The sequence below is a fragment of the Hemitrygon akajei genome, chromosome 10 (genome assembly GCF_048418815.1).
Source record: "Hemitrygon akajei chromosome 10, sHemAka1.3, whole genome shotgun sequence".
NCBI lineage: Eukaryota > Metazoa > Chordata > Chondrichthyes > Myliobatiformes > Dasyatidae > Hemitrygon > Hemitrygon akajei.
This window is the reverse complement of record NC_133133.1, coordinates 50,987,479-51,006,718: the sequence shown is the minus strand read 5'-3', so window position 1 is coordinate 51,006,718 and position 19,240 is coordinate 50,987,479. Positions and strand designations below refer to the sequence as shown.

The 19,240-nt window shown below is 41.1% G+C and overlaps 1 protein-coding gene across 3 annotated transcripts in view; it reads right to left on the bottom strand.

Annotated features, from left to right (window-relative positions):
* The window catches only part of LOC140734382 (BCL-6 corepressor-like protein 1), a 220,510-nt gene that overhangs the window by 195,430 nt on the left and 5,840 nt on the right, over nt 1-19,240 (bottom strand). The gene's annotated exons all lie outside the window — the stretch shown is intronic.

Below are 19,240 nucleotides of genomic sequence, written 5' to 3'. Positions count from 1 at the left end.
TCAAAATTCGATAGGTTTCAATGAGATCCCTATGCAATCTTCTAAATTCCAGTGAGTACAGGTCCAAAGCTGCCAAACGTTCCTTGTATGTTAACCCCTTCATTACCAGAATCATCCTCGTGAACCTCCTCTAGACTCTCTCCAATGACGAAACATACTTTCTGAGATATGGGGGCCAAAACTTGACAATACTCCAAGTGTGGCCTGACTGGTGTCTTATAAAGCTTCAGCATTATCTCCTTGCTTTTATATTCTATTCCCCTTGAAATAAATGCTAACATTGCATTTGCCTTCTTTAGCACTGACTCAACCTGTAAATTAACCTTCTGGGAGTCTTGCATGTGGACTCCTAAGTCCCTTTGCACTGCTGATGTTTGAACTTACTTCCCATTTAGATAACAGTCTGCACTATTGCTCCTCTTACCAAAATACATTATCATACATTTCCCAACACTGTATTCCATCTGCCACTTTTTTGCCCATTCTTCCAATTTGTCTAAACATTGCTTCCTCAGCACTACCTGTCCCTCCATCTATCTTCCACAAAATTTGCCACAAAGCCATCAATTCCATTACCCAAATCATTGACAAACAATGTGAAAAGTAGCAGTCCCAATACTGATCCCTGAGGAACACCACTAGTCACTGGCAGCCAACCAGAAAAAGTTCCCTTTATTCCCACTCACTGCCTTCTGCCTGTCATGCCAGTATCTTTCCTGTAACGCCATAGGATTTTATCTTGTTAAGCAGCCTCATGCGTGACACCTTATCAAATGCCTTCTGAAAATCCAAGTAAATGACATCCACCGACTCTCCTTTGTCCACCCTGTTTGTTACTTCCTCAAAGAACTCTTAACAGATTTGTCAGGCAAGATTTTCCATTACAGAAACTATGCTGACTTTCACTTATTTTATCATTAGTCTCCAAGTACCTTGAAACATTATCCTTAATAACAAACTCCAACATTTCCCCAACCACTAAGGTTAGGCTAACTGGCCTATAATTTCCTCCGTTTTGTCTTCCTCCCTTCTTAAAGAGTGGAGTGACATTTGCAATTTCCCAGTCCTCCGGGACCATGCCAGAATCATGTGATTCTTGAAAGATCATGACCAATGCATCTGTTATCTCTGCAGCAACCTCTCTCAGGACTCTGGGATGTAGTCCATCTGGTCCAGGTGACTTATCCACCTTAAGACCTTTGAGATTGCTTAGCAATTTTTCTTTTGTAATAGCAAAGGCACTCACTCCTGCATCCCAACACTCGTGGATCTCTGGCACACTGCTAGTGTCTTCCACAGTGAATATTGATGCAACGTACTCATTAGGTTCATCTGCCATTTCTTTGTCCTCCATTACTACTTCACCAGCTTTCATTTTCAAGTGGTCCAATATCAGCTTTCACCTCCCTTTTACTCTTGAAATAAAGAAAATAAAATTTTTCATATCCTGTTTTATATTGTTGGCTAGTTTGCCCTCATATTTCATCTTTTCCCTTCTTATAGTATTTTTAGTTGTCTTTTGTTGGATTTTAAAAGCTTTCCAATCATCCAACTTGCTATTCACTTTTGCTACCTAATATGCCTTTTCCTTAGCTATACAGTCTTTAACTTCTCATCAGCCATAGTTGCCTACCCCTGCCATTTGAGAACTCCTATCTATCTTGCACCTTGTGAACTGTTCCCAGAAACTTCAGCCACCTCTGCTCTGCCGTCATTCCTGACAGTATCCTCCCCCAATCCAACTGGCCAAGCTCCTCTCTCATGCCTCTCCAATTCCATTGCGATACTGATACATGTGACTTATGCTTCTCCCTCTCAATCTGCAGTACGAATTCAATCATATTCGTTTCACTGCCTCCTAAGGGTTCATTTACATTAAGCTCCCTAATAAGATCTGGGTTATTACACAACACCCAATCTAAGATAGCCTTTCCTCCAGTATATTGTAGGCATTCAGCAAATTCCCTCTCTCGCGATCTGACACCCATCTGATTTGTCTTGGGGTACTGCAAGTCTGCGTCTTTATTGATGCTTCACTGCACGCTTGAGTGCTCGGGGGGGGGGGTGCGGATGCTTTTTTTGCTGGTGGGGGAGAGGGGATTGTTGCTTTGCTGCTTATGTATGGGAGGGAGGAGCTGGGGGGGCTTTGGGGTTCTAACACTTAACTGTCGTTCATTCTTTGAAGCATTCCTCTGTTTTCATGGATGTTTGCGAAGAAAAAGAATTTCAGGATGTACATTGTATACATTTCTTTGACATTAAATGTACCTATTTAAACCTATATATGATTCCCATGTTTTTTTTACCCTTAAAGTTTCTTAACTCCACCCACAAAGATTCAACATTCTCTGACCCTATGTCACCTCTTTCTAAAGACATAATTCTATCTCTTACCAGCAGAGCCACACCACTGCCTATGTTTTCCTGCCTGTCCTTTCAATACAAAGAACATCCTTTGATATTAAGCTCCCAACAACGGCCTTCTTTCAGCCACAACTCAGTGATGCCCATAACATCATAATGACCAATCTCAACTGCACGAGGAGTTCGTCCAACTTATTCCAAAAGCTACATGCATTTAAATACAGCATCTTCAGTCCTGGCCTTCTTCACACTTTTGAATTTTGCCTCTGTGGTACAGTTTATCTCTTGGCTCTGTCTGGACTTGTACCCAATCATTGGCTTGTCCTTCCTTACATTCATGTTACAACCATCATCTACTTGTAAACCTGCTGGCTGGTCCTCTGCTCTATCATACGGGTTCCCACCCCCCACCCCCGCCATTTAAGTTTAAACCACTCCCAACAGGTCTAGCAAACCTGCCTGCAAGGATATTGGTCCCCCTCAATTCAAGTACAACCCGTCCCTTTTGTACAGGTCACAACTGCTCCAAAAGAGGCCCAATTATCCAGAAATCTGAATCCTGGTCCCCGATTCCAATTCTTCAGCCATGTATTTATCTGCCACCTTACCCTATTTCTATCCTCACTGTCGCGAGGCACAGGCAGCAATCCCGAGATTACTATCCTTGAGGTCCTGCTTCTCAGCTTCTTTCCTAACTCCCTGTATTCTTTTATCTGGACCTCCTCCATTTTCCTACCTATGTTGTTGGTACCAATATGTACCACGACTTCTGGCTGCTCAGCCTCCCTTTTCAGGATAAAGCGGACGCGTTCAGAAACATCGCGGACCTTGGAACCTAGGAGGCACACTACCATCTGTGCTTCCTTTTCACACCCACAGAATTACATGTCCACCTAACTATAGAGCCCCCTATTACCGTCGCCATCCTCTTCAGTTCCCTATGCTTCTCAGCCACAAAGCCGGACTCAGTGCCAGAGGCAGGGCCGCTGTTGCTCCCCCCAGGTAGGTTAACCCCCCCCCCCCCCCCCACCAACAGTACTCAAAATGGAGTACTCATTATTGAGGGGGACGGCCACAGGGGTGATCTCCACTACCTGACATTCTCCCTTCCCTCTACTGGGCTACAAAAGAAAGATCCATTATCACCTTGGCACAACTATTCATGGGCAATAAATCCTCTCACCAGTAAATCCCACAAAAAAAGTTTTTAAAATGCCTCATTTAATGTCCAGAACACACCTGGCTTCAACAAAATTAAATAATATTCCATTTTCTTCTGTATATGTGTTATTCATATGCACAGATTGAAGTCTGTTTTGGGAGGGTAAATGCAGTTGCTTTCACTGGTTTATTATTATTGCTCATCAAAGTGCTGGTTCTGACTGGGGCAGCAGCCTTCTTAAGTACAGCCTTGCCACCTTCTCAACAATACGGCTCTCTTAACTGTTCCAGTGTGCTTTTATCAAGAGTTGATGCGTTCATCGCAAGCTCACAGAAATAAATTTAGCTCAATAATCCACTGCATGGGATCCAAACTGCTCTCAGGAGGACCATCTCCCGAACCATGGAATTCAGAGCACACACAGCACCCTCACCTTTCAGGAGCTTGTTGGGCGTGTTATTTAGCAGTGGAATCAAATATCCTTGACTTCTGAGTGGCTTAGCACCATATCACTGTATGTAACTAGAAATCTACTAAGGTCACATGTTATAACACTTGAAGAGTAGTTCACAAACCACTAGACATTTTCATACATTTTGTACTCATAACCCATATTTTACCAAGATGTCCTCTATAGATGACTTTAATTTGGGTTTTTTTCAAACACTGACTAGCATTCTGTGTGAGTGTATAATTTTCCACCAAAGTAAGATAAAGATTGAGTCCATCCACACTATCATGACCACTCATCCACTCCCCCTATCTAACTGGGTCATAGCTAGGCTACGGGATTTGATGTTAACAAGGGGCCTGACATACACAATGTACACAAAACTAAATCTAAACAGATTAGCAATGCAGAGCCACTACGCATCTATTTAAAAAATTATAGTTCTGCTCAAATATTTTGTAGATCTGAAATGTCACTTATTTTTACTCTTTCAGGTGCCAGATGGTTTGTTATATATCTTGTGACATTTCAGTGGCATGTGTACTTCATCTGAAGCACAAGCCTTAAGGTAATCAGTTCCACTAAGAAGTTTTGATTTCAAATTTATTTTTAATATTCTCCGTAAACTCTGTTACAAAAGTCAGTACATACTTAATCAGAGTGTTGTCTTTGAGGTTTCTGATTTTTGTTTGTAGGGTTGTGAACTAAGCCTGGAGGTCAGGTCGCAAACATTTCATCACCAGTCGAGGTGACATCATCACTGCGCAATTGAGTGTCGTTTCTGCGGAGTGCTCACGGTTACATTGGTCCGGCTCGTACTAACTGGTTGGTTGTCGTGCTAGCTACTAGCCTCCGTTTGGGTATCCGGCCACCCAGATTGCTGGGTGACCTCGGCTGGCCCGTGTCCCTGGTTATCGGTCGTGAGCGCTGGTTCCTCAGGTGTCTGTGACTCACCCCTCTGCCCCAATCCCGCACAGGTTCATAAGTTGCATCCCGTTCAATATAGAGTCTGTTAATAGAGTCTTCCATTGAGAACCAAGGTTCTAAGAATTCTCGAGTTCTTGTTTTGTGCTTCCGCCAGGATTTTTGTAGTTTCCCAGACAAAATTTTATGCTTCTTGGTTGCCATCTGCTGAGATGAGTGACAGAAGATTGTGTCTTTTTAGAGCCAGCTGATGTTCATATAGTCTCGTGGACAGGTTTCTCCCCATGTCCCACAGACTGTTTGGGGCAGAGTTCACATTGGACTCGTGGGCTATTGGATCTTTGGGTCTTGAGGTAAGTGTTCTGATGGTTGTGTTGGATTTGTGTGTATCCATTATTCCATGTGGTTGAAGCAGTTTTGCCAACAATTTGGAAATATTTATGATGTATGGTAGGGTTAACCTCTTTCCTGTCTGTTCGGTAGGAGTTAAAAGGTAGTTTCTGCAGACGAGACACCTTCTGATAAAAGTATTTTGGATAGCCATTACAAGAAACTACTTTGAAAAGGTGATTTTCTTCTTTCCGCTGGAGGTTTGCATGACTGCAGTGTATATCCTCTCAGCTGAGTAGTGCTTGGACACAACTTTGTTTGTGGCATTTGGGATGATTGCTGTAATAATTGACAATTTGGTCTGTATTCATCCCTTTCTAGTAAACTGATGTTTCCAAACTTTTATCCGCATTCCTCCTGCTCAGCACGTTAGTCATTTGCTTCAACTTCCATGCTAAAGTTAATGCCGTTGCATACGTTGTTGAGTCTGTTTTGCACCTCTTTCTAATTTTATTTTTTAGGTAAAAGAAAGAGGCAAATGACACCAAAGCTCAAGGTGTATGAGCATGACATAATAAATGCAAATCCTTGCTCAAAAATGTTTAGGGAAGGTGGTCTGGCTTTGCCACACATTAATTCCTCTTTGGAAATCTAGAACTGGCCACAAACGCCATTCCCGCAATATTGGCCATTTCCAACCTCTGCTCATCCACCTTCTGATCATGCTTTGTCTGGCTGACAGATCATTGCAGAAGTCACGCCTTCCTGAACTGTCAGGCTGTAGCTATTTAACAGTAGATTAAAGTCCAGCCACCAAATGGTGGGCCCTTCTGCAAGCCATCAGCACAACTCCGGCCTAGCACCCATGAAGCAATTTACCAGGTAAGGTGTTAAACTATTTAATAAACTTCAACTAAATGTTAGGAAGGTGTTTGTTTTCAGATTTGTTTAAACATGCAATATTTTATTTGAAAGAGGTCCCAATAGGAAAATCTAGAAGAACCATACTGTCACAATATAAAACAGGATGAGGGATATTGAGATGTGTTGTGCTCTGTTGTTTCCTGTTACAACACTCTTCTACCCCAACAAAGGGCCACTGAATTTTTTTCTTATTTAGCAAGTTCTTAATAAGTCCTAAGGTTTCCTTTCACTTTCTTGGACTTCCCTGCCTCCCTAGTTCTGAATTGAAAGTGCAACCAAAATGTCATTTTCTAAGCAATTATCTATCATATATACAGTGGTTATATTATGTCTTAACTGCGTCTTTCAATTTTATCCAAGTTTTTCTAAGTTCTCCAACTTAAGATTGCTCTAGGTATGAATTCGCCAATCACTCGTCAGATGTTAGTAGTTTTCACCGAAATAAATGGGATCCTGCACTCATCCCAAAATGTTATCTTTTGTTGTTTATGATATCTCAAAATCAAAGGTTCAAAGGTTCACAAATATTGAACCAATTAAGAAGCTCTTTCTGATCCAAATACAAACACTAATGAAGGCAAATAGACTAGATTTATACAATGAAAACTGTCCTTCATAACATATTGGAGCTATACACATATCGTGTGTGTTACTGTTATTGACAACAGTAACACACACAAAATGCTAAAGGATCTCAGCAGGTCAGGCAGCAGCTATGAAAATGAATAGTCAAAGTTTCAGGCTGAGACCCTTCTTCTAGAACAAGAAGGTAGCAGAATAAAAAGGTAGGGGTAGGTAAAGGAGGCCAGGTGGGTGGAAAAGGTCAAGGGCTGGAGAAGTAATCTGATAGGAGAGGAGAGTGGACCATAGGAGAAAAGGAAGGAGGAGGAGACCCAGGGAAAGTAGTAGGCAGGTGAGAAGAAGTAAAATAACAGAGTGGGAAACAGAGAAAAGGAAAGGCAGAAATTTGTTTACCAGAAGGAGAAATCGATATTCATGCCATCAGGTTGGAGGGTAGCCAAATGAAATATCAGGTCTTGCTCCTCCACCCTGAGAGTGGCCTTATCTTGGCACAAGAGGAGACCATGGACTGACACACCGAAATCGAAATGGGTATCAAAATTATAATGGGAAGTCTCACTTGTGGCAGATGGTGCGGCAGTGCTTGTCCCAATTTATGATGGGTCTCTCCAATGTAGAGGAGGTCACATTGGGAGCACCAGACACAGTATACGACCCAGCAGGTTCGCAGGTGAAGAGTTGCCTCACCTGGAAGGACTGTTTGGGGCCTGAATGGAGGTAAGAAAGGAGGTGAACAGGCAGGTATAGCATTTAAGCCGTTTGCAGGGACAAGCACATGGAGAGAGATTAGTGGAGAGAGACGAATGAACAAGGGAATCGTGGAGAGATCAATCCTGCTGAAAGTGGAGGGGGGAGGAGGTAAAGATTCGTTTAGTCATAGAATCCCTTTGGAGATGGCAGAAGTTGTGTAGCATAATGTGTTGGATGTGAAAGCTGATGGGATGGTTGGTAAGGATGGGGTGAGCATGGATGTTCAGGAAATGGAGGAAATGCGGGTGAGGGCAGCATCAATAGTAGAGAGAGGAAAACCCCTTTCTTTAAAGAAGGACACCTCTAATGTCCTGGAATAGAAATCCACACTCTGGGAACAGATGTGGCAGAGACAAAGAAACTGAGAAAAGGGAATAGCATTTTTACAGGAGTAGAGTGGGAAAAGGTATAGTCAAGATAACCATGGGGATCGGTAGGTTTCTAAAAGGTGTCAGTTAGCAGTTTGTTTCCAGAGATGGAGACAGAGAGATCGAGGAAGGGGAGGGAGGTGTCAGAGATGGACTAGAAGAACTTAAGGGCAGGGTAAAAATTACAGGCAAAGTTGATCAAATGAATGAGCTCAGCATGGGTGCATGAAGCAGCACCAATGCAGTCATCAGTGTAGCGGAGGAAAAGTTGGGAAGCATAAGCGGGGAAGGCTTTGAATGTGGACTCTTCTATGTAGCCAACGAAGAGGCAGGTATAGCTGAGTGCCCATGGCTACCCCTTGAACTTGGGGAAAGTGGGAGGATCCACAGGAAAAATTGTTCAGGGTGAGGACAAATTCTACAAAATGGGGGAGGGTAGTTGGAGGGGGGGGGTTTGGCTCTTTTGGCAAGAAAGAATCAAGAGAGCATTGAGGCCTTCTTGATGGGGTTAGAAGCGTATAGGGTCTGAACATCCATGGTGAAGATTTGGTGGTCAGGGCCATGGAATTGACAACTGTATCAAGAGATAGTCACTTTCTGATGACGTAGTAAAAAAAGTAATCATGAATTCAATCTTTGAAGAACAGCTAGATCCCATCATCATAATTTGTCACTTCCTTAATGGTATCATTAGGTGTGAAATGCAGATTCTGCATTTCATCTAAAACTTTGAGAAAGCTCTATAGATGCACAACAAAGAGAATCCTGAATGGTTGCATCGTGGCCTGGTATGGAAATACCAGTGCCCAAGAATTCAAGCCTATAATAAGTGAAGGATACAACCCTGTCCATCACAGGAAAAGCCTGCCCCACCATTGAGTACATCTGCAAAGAGTGCTGCCACAAGAAAGGAGCATTCATCATCCAGGCCATGCTCTCATCTAGCTGCTGCCATTTGGAAGGAGGTTCTGGAGATTTGGAAGCAGATTCAGGAACAGTTATTACCCATCAACCATAAGCCCCCTGAACCAACGTTGATAACTTCACTCACCATGACACAGAACTGATTCCACAAACTATGGACTCATTTTGAAGGACTCTACAACTCACATTCTCAGTATTAGTTTACTTGTTTTTTTTGTATTTTCACAATTTGTCTTCTTTTGCACATTGTTTGTCCGTCTTTGTGTGTAGTTTTTCATTGATTCTATTGTACTTCTTTGTTCTACTGATGATGCCTGCAAGAAAATGGATCTCTGATGGTGACATATACGTACTCTGATAATAAATTTACTTTGAACATTTCAGATGATCCTCTGCCTATACCTGCTAAAAGCATTTGAGACAAATGGATACTTGATGTAAAGAGATCAAGATCAGTTTTGCATTAAATGGCTAGAGAATGAAATATGTTGGTTGTTTAGAGGGATCTGTGAATTCTTGTGCACAAATAACAGAAGGTGAACATGAGGTTACAGCACACAGTTCAGAAGGCAATCAGTATATTTTCATTTTTGCAAGAGCATTTGTATATAAATCCAGATGCTTTACTGCAATTATACAAGGTCCCAATGATGCCTTACCTGGAACACTGGTACAGGTTTGGTCTCCCTACTTAAGGAATAGAGGGTAAGTAAAGGGGTTTCACCAGACTGATTTTTGGGATGGAAGAATAGTCTCAAAAGTCGATCACACAGATTTGACGTACGCTATCTTGAATTTAGAAGCGTGAGTTTATCTCATTTAAACCTTTTAAAATTATTACACAGATTTATGTGATAGCGGCACGGATGATACTTCCCCCTGGTGGGCCACCATGCTTTCAAATAAAGGGCCAACTATCCAGTCCTGAAATGAGGAGAAACTTCTTCATCTAATGATAATAGATCTTTGCAATTTGCAGGAGTATTGTAGATGCCCAATAACTGAATACAGTCGAAACAGAGACTGACAGATGTGTAGATCTTAAAAGGGATATGGCACTCATGCAGGAAAGTGGCTCAGAGAGGAAAAATCAGCCAAGATCTCACTGAATAGTGGATGAAGCATGAGGAGTCAAATGGCCTCTTCTTATGTTCCTACAGCCTTATAAGCATTACCAACCCATTATTCAAAAATTGATCAATTACTGAAACAGATTAGCATCTTATGCAAAAATCATTCAACAGAACTTGTACTGATAATACGGATCTATCTACTAAAGTTCAACAACTTTACAAGCAGCTCTATCAATTTCAATAAGCCAAAACATTTTTTGACTCTAAAACTTAAGAAATCTAAGCTGACACTCCTCCACAGTAATGAGGGGGCCCAGAGCACTATCTTCATATAACATGATAAAATGAGTCCATTGAACTTTCTCAAGGGGACATTAAGGAGCAATAATACTATTCCAAAAAAATAGGAGAGTCGTAACCTAGCATTTATCCCTCAAGTACCACCTGAATAGTGCAATCTGGTCATTATCAAATCGCTGATTGTAGGAGTTTACTACAACTTAACTGCCATGGTTTCTGTATTTTAACAGTGACTATATTTCATGAACTACTTCATTATCTGAAAAGCATTTTTGTGATATCCTACATGGATGAAAAGTATTAAATCAATGCGCAAGTCTTTCTTTTCTTCACCTGCTAATCTAGCCAAGCAATGCATTTTGACAAGCAGAACACCTGTGCTCTGACATGTGCTAACATCATTTTAAAACATCTGCTTTTCTTCTGTAAGGCCGTCAATAAAAGCAGCGCTGGACATTAAACTTTAGTTCTGCTGATCTCCAGCAGCACAATGTTTCCAACACTCTGGTCCCTTTCAGCCAATAATGAGCAGGTCATTTAGAGTCCTCACAATAATCCGCAATGGTGCAAGGAAAACAAAGGCCCATCAATTATTGTCAGTGATGACTTGCTTCCACTCCAGTTCCATGCGTTCTGAGGTAGCTGACAAGGCCAATGTAAGACTTACAAAGTGGGCCACAGCTAGGGCAGAATGTGCCTGGGCCATGTGACTGCAGTGCCCCCAGTCAGGATACTTCCAACAGTCCCCAATCACCCTAACAAATTCTACAGATGTACTGTTGAAAGTGTCCTGACTGGTTGCATCATGGTCTGGCACAGCAATTCAAATATGCAGGGGCATACAAAACTGCAGAGAGGAGTGGACTCAGCTCAATACATCACAGGCAAATCCCACCCCACCATTGGTAGGAAGCGCTGCCTCACAATGACAGTATCTATCATCAAAGATCCCCACCATCCAGGCTGTGCCATTGAGCAGGATGTACAGAAGCCTAAAGTCCTACACTACCAGGTCAAGAACTGCTACTTCTCTGCAGCCATAGGTCTTGAAGCAACCTACACACACTTAATCAGAATCTCAGTGTAGCAACAGTACAACCACTTTGACTACTTTGAACTCCAATGGACTTTTTGTTTTGTTCTAATGATGTTTTCTTGTATATAGTTGTGTCTAATTTGTGTTGATAGTTTTCTTCTGAACATTTTGTTTCTAATGCTATGTGCCTGTGATGCAAATAAGTTTTACATTGCACCACAGCATATGGGTACTTAGACCACGAGACATAGGAGCAGAATTAGGCCATTCAGCCCATTGAGTCTGCTCCACCATTCCAACATGGCTGATCACGGATCCCACTCAACCCCACACACCTTCTCACCATATCCTTTGATGCCCTGACCAATCAGGAAACTACCAACCTCCGCCTTAAATATACCCACAGACTTGGCCTCACCACAGTCCGTGGCAAAGCATTTCACAGATTCACGACTCTCTGGCTAAGAAAAATTCCTCCTTACCTCTGTTCTAAAATGTCGCCCCTCAGTTTTGAAGCTGTGCCCTATAGTTCTGGATAACCCCACCACAGGAAACATCCTCTCCACATCCACCCTATCTAGTCCTTTCAACATTCAGTAGGTTTCAATGAGGTTCCCCCTCCCCACATTGTAAATACTTGCTCATATTTATGTATTTATACACAATTTGTTTCATAACTGTAAACCTCTAGCTTTATTTTGTATAATTCTTTATTCTATAAATTGTTAAATGTCATTTTTGTTGCATGTTGAACCAACACACCACGGCAATTTCCTAACACACATAGTGAATAAAGTTCATTTCTGACCAACCCGAAATATTAACTGTTTCTCTCTCAGAGATACTGTCTTGCTGCTGTGTATCCAGCATGTTCTGTATATAGTTCAACTCAGTACAATACTTTTGGTATATGCTGTTTGTTGTTAAGTAAGTAAATTTAAAGGAAAATAACCAAAGTTATTTGGTCAAGGGTTTACTCTAGGCCTCCAGGAGAACCGTACTGTCCCAAGATATTTAACACTCAGTTGGAATAGACTAGCAAGTCTTCAAGTCAAATTTCACTTAACAGGTAATGATGCCAGTAATGCACTCCCTTAGTACATGCTGGAGTATTAACTGAGATTATGTACACTCCACTCTAGTGACAGGCTTAAAGTACAGTCTCCTGATATAGATGTTTTCAATATGTGAGGTTCTCAGATCAGTAGAGCTAACTTGAGACCCTCACATATTGACACCAATTTCAATTGATGTGAAACGATTTGCCTGATACAAAGATCTTACCTGCTTTCCAGGTGATTGACTGCAGTTTTGCAGGCAGCACGTCATTCCAGAAATTCCACCCTTACTCACTTATTCATCTCCTGTTGGCTTATATCACTGTCTCCATTTGTTGCCAAAGGAAGTGAAGATGATTTGAAAGCAGTGAAAAATGCAGATTCAGAAAGTCTGAACTAAAATTAGGAAATGCTGGAAATATTTAGAAGGTTAGGTAGCATCAAGGGGAGAGAAACAACAATAATGTTTTAGGTTATTGACCTTCCATCAAACTCCAAGTCAGAAATCAGAAATTCCTTTGTTATGGAGACAGTATGAGGCAGCAATATTAACTGTGGAGAGATCGAGAACGTCCAGGAAACACTGAAGGACACAAGTGATGGTGAAAGCTTGTTAAATATTGTACCACCTTTTCTCAGTTATCAATGGTGCTTCACATTTACCAAGCAACCAAGTGCACCCTTCTCAAAGTCAAAGTCATGATGTACCAAATTCTCAGAATGCCTGTCTCAGGATCTTTGCAAGCTTGTCACTGTTGAAATACATCCCAGATGATAGCTTGCTGGCCACTGACTTTTGACAGAGATCCTGATTAAATATGCCAGGAATAGGGTAATTGGGATCCCAGTCTGGCTTAGTCTATTAGAGATGTGTTTGGCATTGACTGGAAGGTTAATGTACCTGACTCCCACAGTGGCACTGTAGCATAGCGATTAGCACAACTGCTTTACAGCGAGGATTTGATTCCTGCCACTGTCTGTATGTTCTCCCTGTGACTGTGTGTTTCCTCACAGTGCACCAGTTTCCTCCCACATTCCAAAAACATACAGTTAGGGCTAGTGAGTTTCGGGCATACTATGCTGGCACCAGAAGCATGGAGACACAGCACAATCTTCAGACTGTGTTGGATGTTGACGCAAAACCGACACATTTCAATATACGCTTTGATGTACAGGTGACAAGAAAAGCTGATCTTTACTCTCTCTCTCCCTAATTATTGTTCTATTTGAGACTTTATTGTTAAGAGCTGATTTATCTGTGGGACAATTGCACTAGTCACGTTTCAGAAGCAACTTCTGGCATTACATTGTCACTGAAAGAAATTGGGTGAGCTGAACATGAAGGAGATAGAATTAAAGTACGGAAATTCCTTGCACCAAAAGTCCGTTCTTACTAATAACTCACTCTAGCTAACTCATTGAGGAATGTGTGCAAAGTTTGGTAACACTGTGATAAACCTTTAATCTCCACAATATTGCTCTTCTGGGCAACAGATTACAGTTTAAAATAACTCCATATGCAATTAACTCTCACTTTTTTTTAAATAATTGACAAAGGAAGTAAAATTCATTTTAGGACCAGTATTGCAGGTTGTTTGAAGATAATCTGAATTTTAACTAATAAAAAATGTTTGAATAATAATTAATAATAATCTCATAAATAAATAGCAACTGAAACCAACTCTGGAGATCTAGAATTAAATATTATATTATTTGCATATTGTTTACATTTTGGTGACCATTAGTAAATGATTTTGCTTTCACCATCATACTTTACCCTGCAAAAAGTACCTACAATCAATTGTGAATTACCAAGCTGTTTCTAATGATCGTGTGATTTGTGTTTCCATGTTGCCATGGTGATATGATGGGACATTTTATTTTCCTCCTCCTTATTTTCCCACATTTCCTCCTCTTTCATATGAACATACCGACTCCCTGCTGGTTAGAATTCTACAGGCATTAAATGTCCTCCTGCATACTGTTGCTGTGACTGAACTACAGTAAGTGCCATCAGGCAATTCATTCCCGGGGAGCATCACAATCCATGTCCTGCTCACATTCAATAATTGCACACGTGCACTTCAATCAGCCATCATTGAAAAGAATAATGTTTTAGGTGTACATTTTGCAAAAAGTGAATCTGTGCAGAACATGAAATGTGGAAGCTGCTGACATACAAAGAGTTACCACGAGATGCATTTAGGAAACTGGTATCAATGTACCCACCGGAGGATAAAAATAATAATTATACTGAAGCCTATGCATGTTAATGTTCAATGAGACTTACAGGAAGTTGTTTCCTTCTTGTCATTGCTGTCTACCGCACCTCCAATACTAATTCGGCATTTCTGCTACTTTATCATCTGAAATTATCCCATCTCCAATCATAAAAGTGGCAGAAAACGAAAATTTCACCCTAGATATAACCGAATCTAGAAGTATAACATCAGTAATTCTATAGCTGATTATACTTCCCTGTTCAATCTGACATGACACAGGGTTTTCAAATGGATTATAGTATCATTTTCTGTATAATTGTGATAAAAATGACACTGAAAATGCATAAATGCATGTGTCTATGATTTTACAATACTTAAATTTTAATGGTGACATTTATCTTTAAATCAGACATTACCAATTTATTATATAGTTGGAGAGTGCCCAATGATATATAACACAAGTGATCTTTCCTACATGTGGACAGGGAGCTGCATGCTGGTATCACTAATTTAATGAAAACAAAATACTGTTAAGTTATATCATACCTTCTGCAATAAACTCCAAAATGCAGCACCAGCAAAGCAATATATTCTATATGACATTTATTCCTGTTGACAATATGTAAAAAAATAACTGAGAAACATGCACGTTTTAAATCATGATGTTATATTGAACTCTATTAATAGTTGCTGGAATGGTACAGTGTGTTAAAGAGCCAAAAGGCGAGGAACTAAACCTTGCTGGTTCCCCTCCTTGTGGCTGCTTACACTGGACGCCACAGTTGGCTTGGGCAAACCGAGGTTGGGAGAAGTGAAAGGCAGCTGTAAATAGGGTGATACACCTATTCAGTATCACTCCTGAAATGATGCATTTGTCAGTCCATGATGAGGACTAAATTGGTTTCTCTATTTTCAAATAATCTACAAATACTCACTCTGAAACCTCACACATAATGATTGGCTACTTGATAGCATTTGAAACTCTAGTCCAACAGAAGTCAGTACTTAAAGTGGAATTGGGGAGATGGGTTCAGGAAACAGAACAGTGTAATCTCCGGATGTGCTGTGAAAAAAACTTGGAAGCACAGCATGTTGGCAAAACCAAGGGAGATCAAGAATTTATCTTCAGCCATTTGGCAAGTTCATCACTTGTATTATGGTGTATGGTTCTAAATTACACAAAATGTACAATTTTCATTCTGCATTAGTACGTAATAGATATTGTAAAACAAACAAAAACAAATGCATCACATCCTAAACAAGACCCTTTAACATAGGTGAGAGAACTTCAGCACAAATCAGTGCAAGAAAATATGCAAGATATAAGTACACTGAGAGTCTCTTGAAAGGTAAAGTGAAGACAGGAATGCAATCCTATTAGCTTAATTACTCTGGAAATAGTTATTATTAATGATGATCAGACTATATATTGATAAAAATAATTATAATCTCCTTCACCAAAGGCAACAATCCTGACAGAGACAGAGAAGTAAAGACCTGGATGTTTTTGATACAAGAGCAACTAAAAACGAAACAGGGAGGATTGGTTTAACTGTGATTATGCATTCTACAGTTGAAGAAAGCAAGACATGCATGTGGCATGGCTGAAAATGGATCTATTGAAAGCTGACAGATCATACATTAAACCACACAAGAAGGCCAAAGTTATCTGATAAAACAGCACACAGGGAAGGCCCGAGTGCAACATTGGGCTGAATCTCATAAGAGATGGAATGGGGGAAGATTGCAAAGGAAATCACTTCAGGTGGCATACAAACACCCAACACCGATTAAAGTACAATGAAGGTCAGGAACAAAAGTGGTTGTGCAGTGCAGTGCATTGCTTATAGTATTGGGCTAATGGTGCTTTTCTACACAGAAAACCTGCCATGAAGGTTGTACTTCTAAAACTCAACAGAAATATCTTTAGAGCCACGTGACCTACTTTGCATTTCCATTGTTTTACAAGATTGAAAGCTGCAACATGCACTTTACTCTGAAGAAATTCTTTCCTCAATGATGCAATATTTGTATGCCCTGTTATCAAGTGAAGGTTACCACAGTGCTAGGGCACACTGCATCCTACTGTGCCGGCCCAAAGCCTAGGCACAAACTGATTGCGATCAAATACCATCCTCCTTTCCAGGCTCTTCTCAATTAGAAACGCCAGATCCAGTTCATTCACAACATCCTTTCTTCTGCTCAGAGTCAGAAAACTACATGTGCTCATACTGCATTCGAACGGTATGATCACTTCAATGAGGCACAAGATATTGGGGGTAATGTTGTTATGTGGGTATAGTACTTGCTAGTAATCCAGTCAATGATAGTCATTAAAATTTTGAACTGAAAATTAGCAAGCTAGTTATAAAAGATCGTGTATCAGTAAAAGTGACAATGGAACTATTAATCTGGTGTAAGGAAGCAACCAGGCCTCTAATACCCTTTCCAAGAATAACATCAATGTTGCGTGTACTGTATTCTGCACCTTGGTCCAGAGGAATATTCTTTCGCTTGGAGGTATACATATTGTTGAATAACAATAAACTTGAACTTGAAGATTGGTAACAGCTTGAGACTGAACAAGACAAAGAGAATGTAAGAGTCTGTGGAGTGGGAGTAGAGCCTGTGGTGGAGGTTAATGATATCTTACAAGAAGAATTTTTTTGCTCATCCAGTGCATGATGTTGAATAAGCAGTCTAAACATTTGGAGATATAGGAGGGTCAAGAGAGATGATGACGGGACTCAGAAATAATAGTCCGAGGTGTAAATGAAAGCCAACAATTGGAGAAATAAGAATGAAGTGAGGGGAAAACAGTTCCACCCATCTAGACAATGGAAAAAAAACTTCGGAGGAGGTAGACATGATTAATTTTATCAAAGGCTGCATATGAGTTGAGAGGGACAAGGAGGGACTGGTTAGTTCTACCCTGCCCAGTTAGTGTCATTCACAACTTGGATGAGAGGGATTTATCCATTCGACAGGTTGGATAGATTCTGTGATGGAATTCTAGAAAAGGATGGCATAAGCGTGGACTGCAACAGCATGTTCTCCTTGGATATCAGAGATCTAACAGTACCTGCAGGACACAGGGTTCGAGAGCAGGTTTTTTTGTGGTGATGACTGACAACTTAAAGGGCAGGAGAGGCAAACTATATGTGAAAAGAACTATGAACAATATCAACCAACATTAGGGCCAAGAAAGGTAAATTACAGCATTAAGATTTAGTTACTATTTAATGGAAAACCCTTACCTATTCAGGCCCGTTTTGTGTCTGACGTCACAAGGTGGTGAACTCTTAACCTGGCTCCTAACTGGACCGGTTCAACAAAAGAACTTAGAAAGAGAGTACAAGGCAAGGCAAGAATCAGTAAAAGCAGATAAAAGGGGGGCAGATTTGAAAAAGAGCAGACAATTTGAAAAAAAACTGTTTTCAGATCAAAGTGTTGAGTTTAAGGTCCGAGTGCAAAGGTTTTGATGAGGGAGACCTCTACAAGAAGGCTGAGTGGAAACAAGGTAAGTTAAAGTCGTTTCTTCTCTTTTAAACCCAGTAGGTAAGTTGAGGGATAGAACTGGCAGTTGGTGGTTGCTCCTGTGAAGATGGATGTACGTCCGGCTGAGGCTCCTCTCAGGCTGTGTGGATCGGCTAGACTATTGACTATAGCTCAACATTTAACACCATCATTCCCACAATCCTGATTGAGAAGTTACAGAACCTGGGCCTCTATACCTCCCTCTGCAATTGGATCCTTGACTTCCTAAGCAGAAGACCACAATCTGTGGGGATTGGTGGAAGGATATTAATAAGGTTGAAAGAGTGCAGAGAAGGTTTACAAGGATGTTGGTGGGACTTGAGAAACTGAGTTACAGAGAAAGGTTGAATAGGTTAGGACTTTATTCCCTAGAAGAATGAGGGGAGATTTGATAGAGGTGTATAAAATTATGATGGGTATAGATAGAGTGAATGCAAGCAGGCTTTTTCCACTGAGGCTAGGGGAGAAAAAAACCAGAGGGCATGGGTTAAGGGTGAAGGGGGAAAAGTTTAAGGGGAACATTAGAGGGGGTTTTTTCACACAGAGAGTGGTGGGAGTGTGGAATGAGCTGCCAGATGAAGTGGTAAATGCGGGCTCACTTCTAACAGTTAAGAAAAACTTGGACAGGTACATGGATGAGAGGGGTTTGGAGGGATATGGTCCAAGTGCAGGTCAGTGGGACTAGGCAGAAAAATGGTTCGGCACAGCCAAGAATGGCCAAAAGGCCTGTTTCTGTGCTGTAATGTTCTACGGTTCTAACATCTCCTCCTCGCTGACAATCAACACTGGCGCACCTCAGGGGCGAGTGCTTAGCCCACTGCTCTACTCTCTCTATACCCATGACTGTGTGTCTAGGCATAGCTCAAGTAAATTTGCTGATGATACAAACATTGTTGGTAGAATCTCAGGTGGTGACGAGAGGGCGTAAAGGAGCAAGATATGCCAATTAGTGGAGTGGAGTCGCAGCAACAACCTGGCACTCAATGTCAGTAAGACAAAAGAGCTGATCGTCAACTTCAGGAAGGGCAAGACAAAGGAACACACACCAATCGTCATAGAGGGATCAGAAGTGGATACGTTGAGCAGTTTCAAGTTCCTGGGTGTCAAGATCTCTGAGGACCTAACCTGGTCCCAATTATCGATGCAGCAATAAAGAAGGCAAGACAGTGGCTATACTTCTCATTAGGAGTTTGAAGAGGTTTGGTATGTCAACAAAAACACTCAAAAACTTCTAT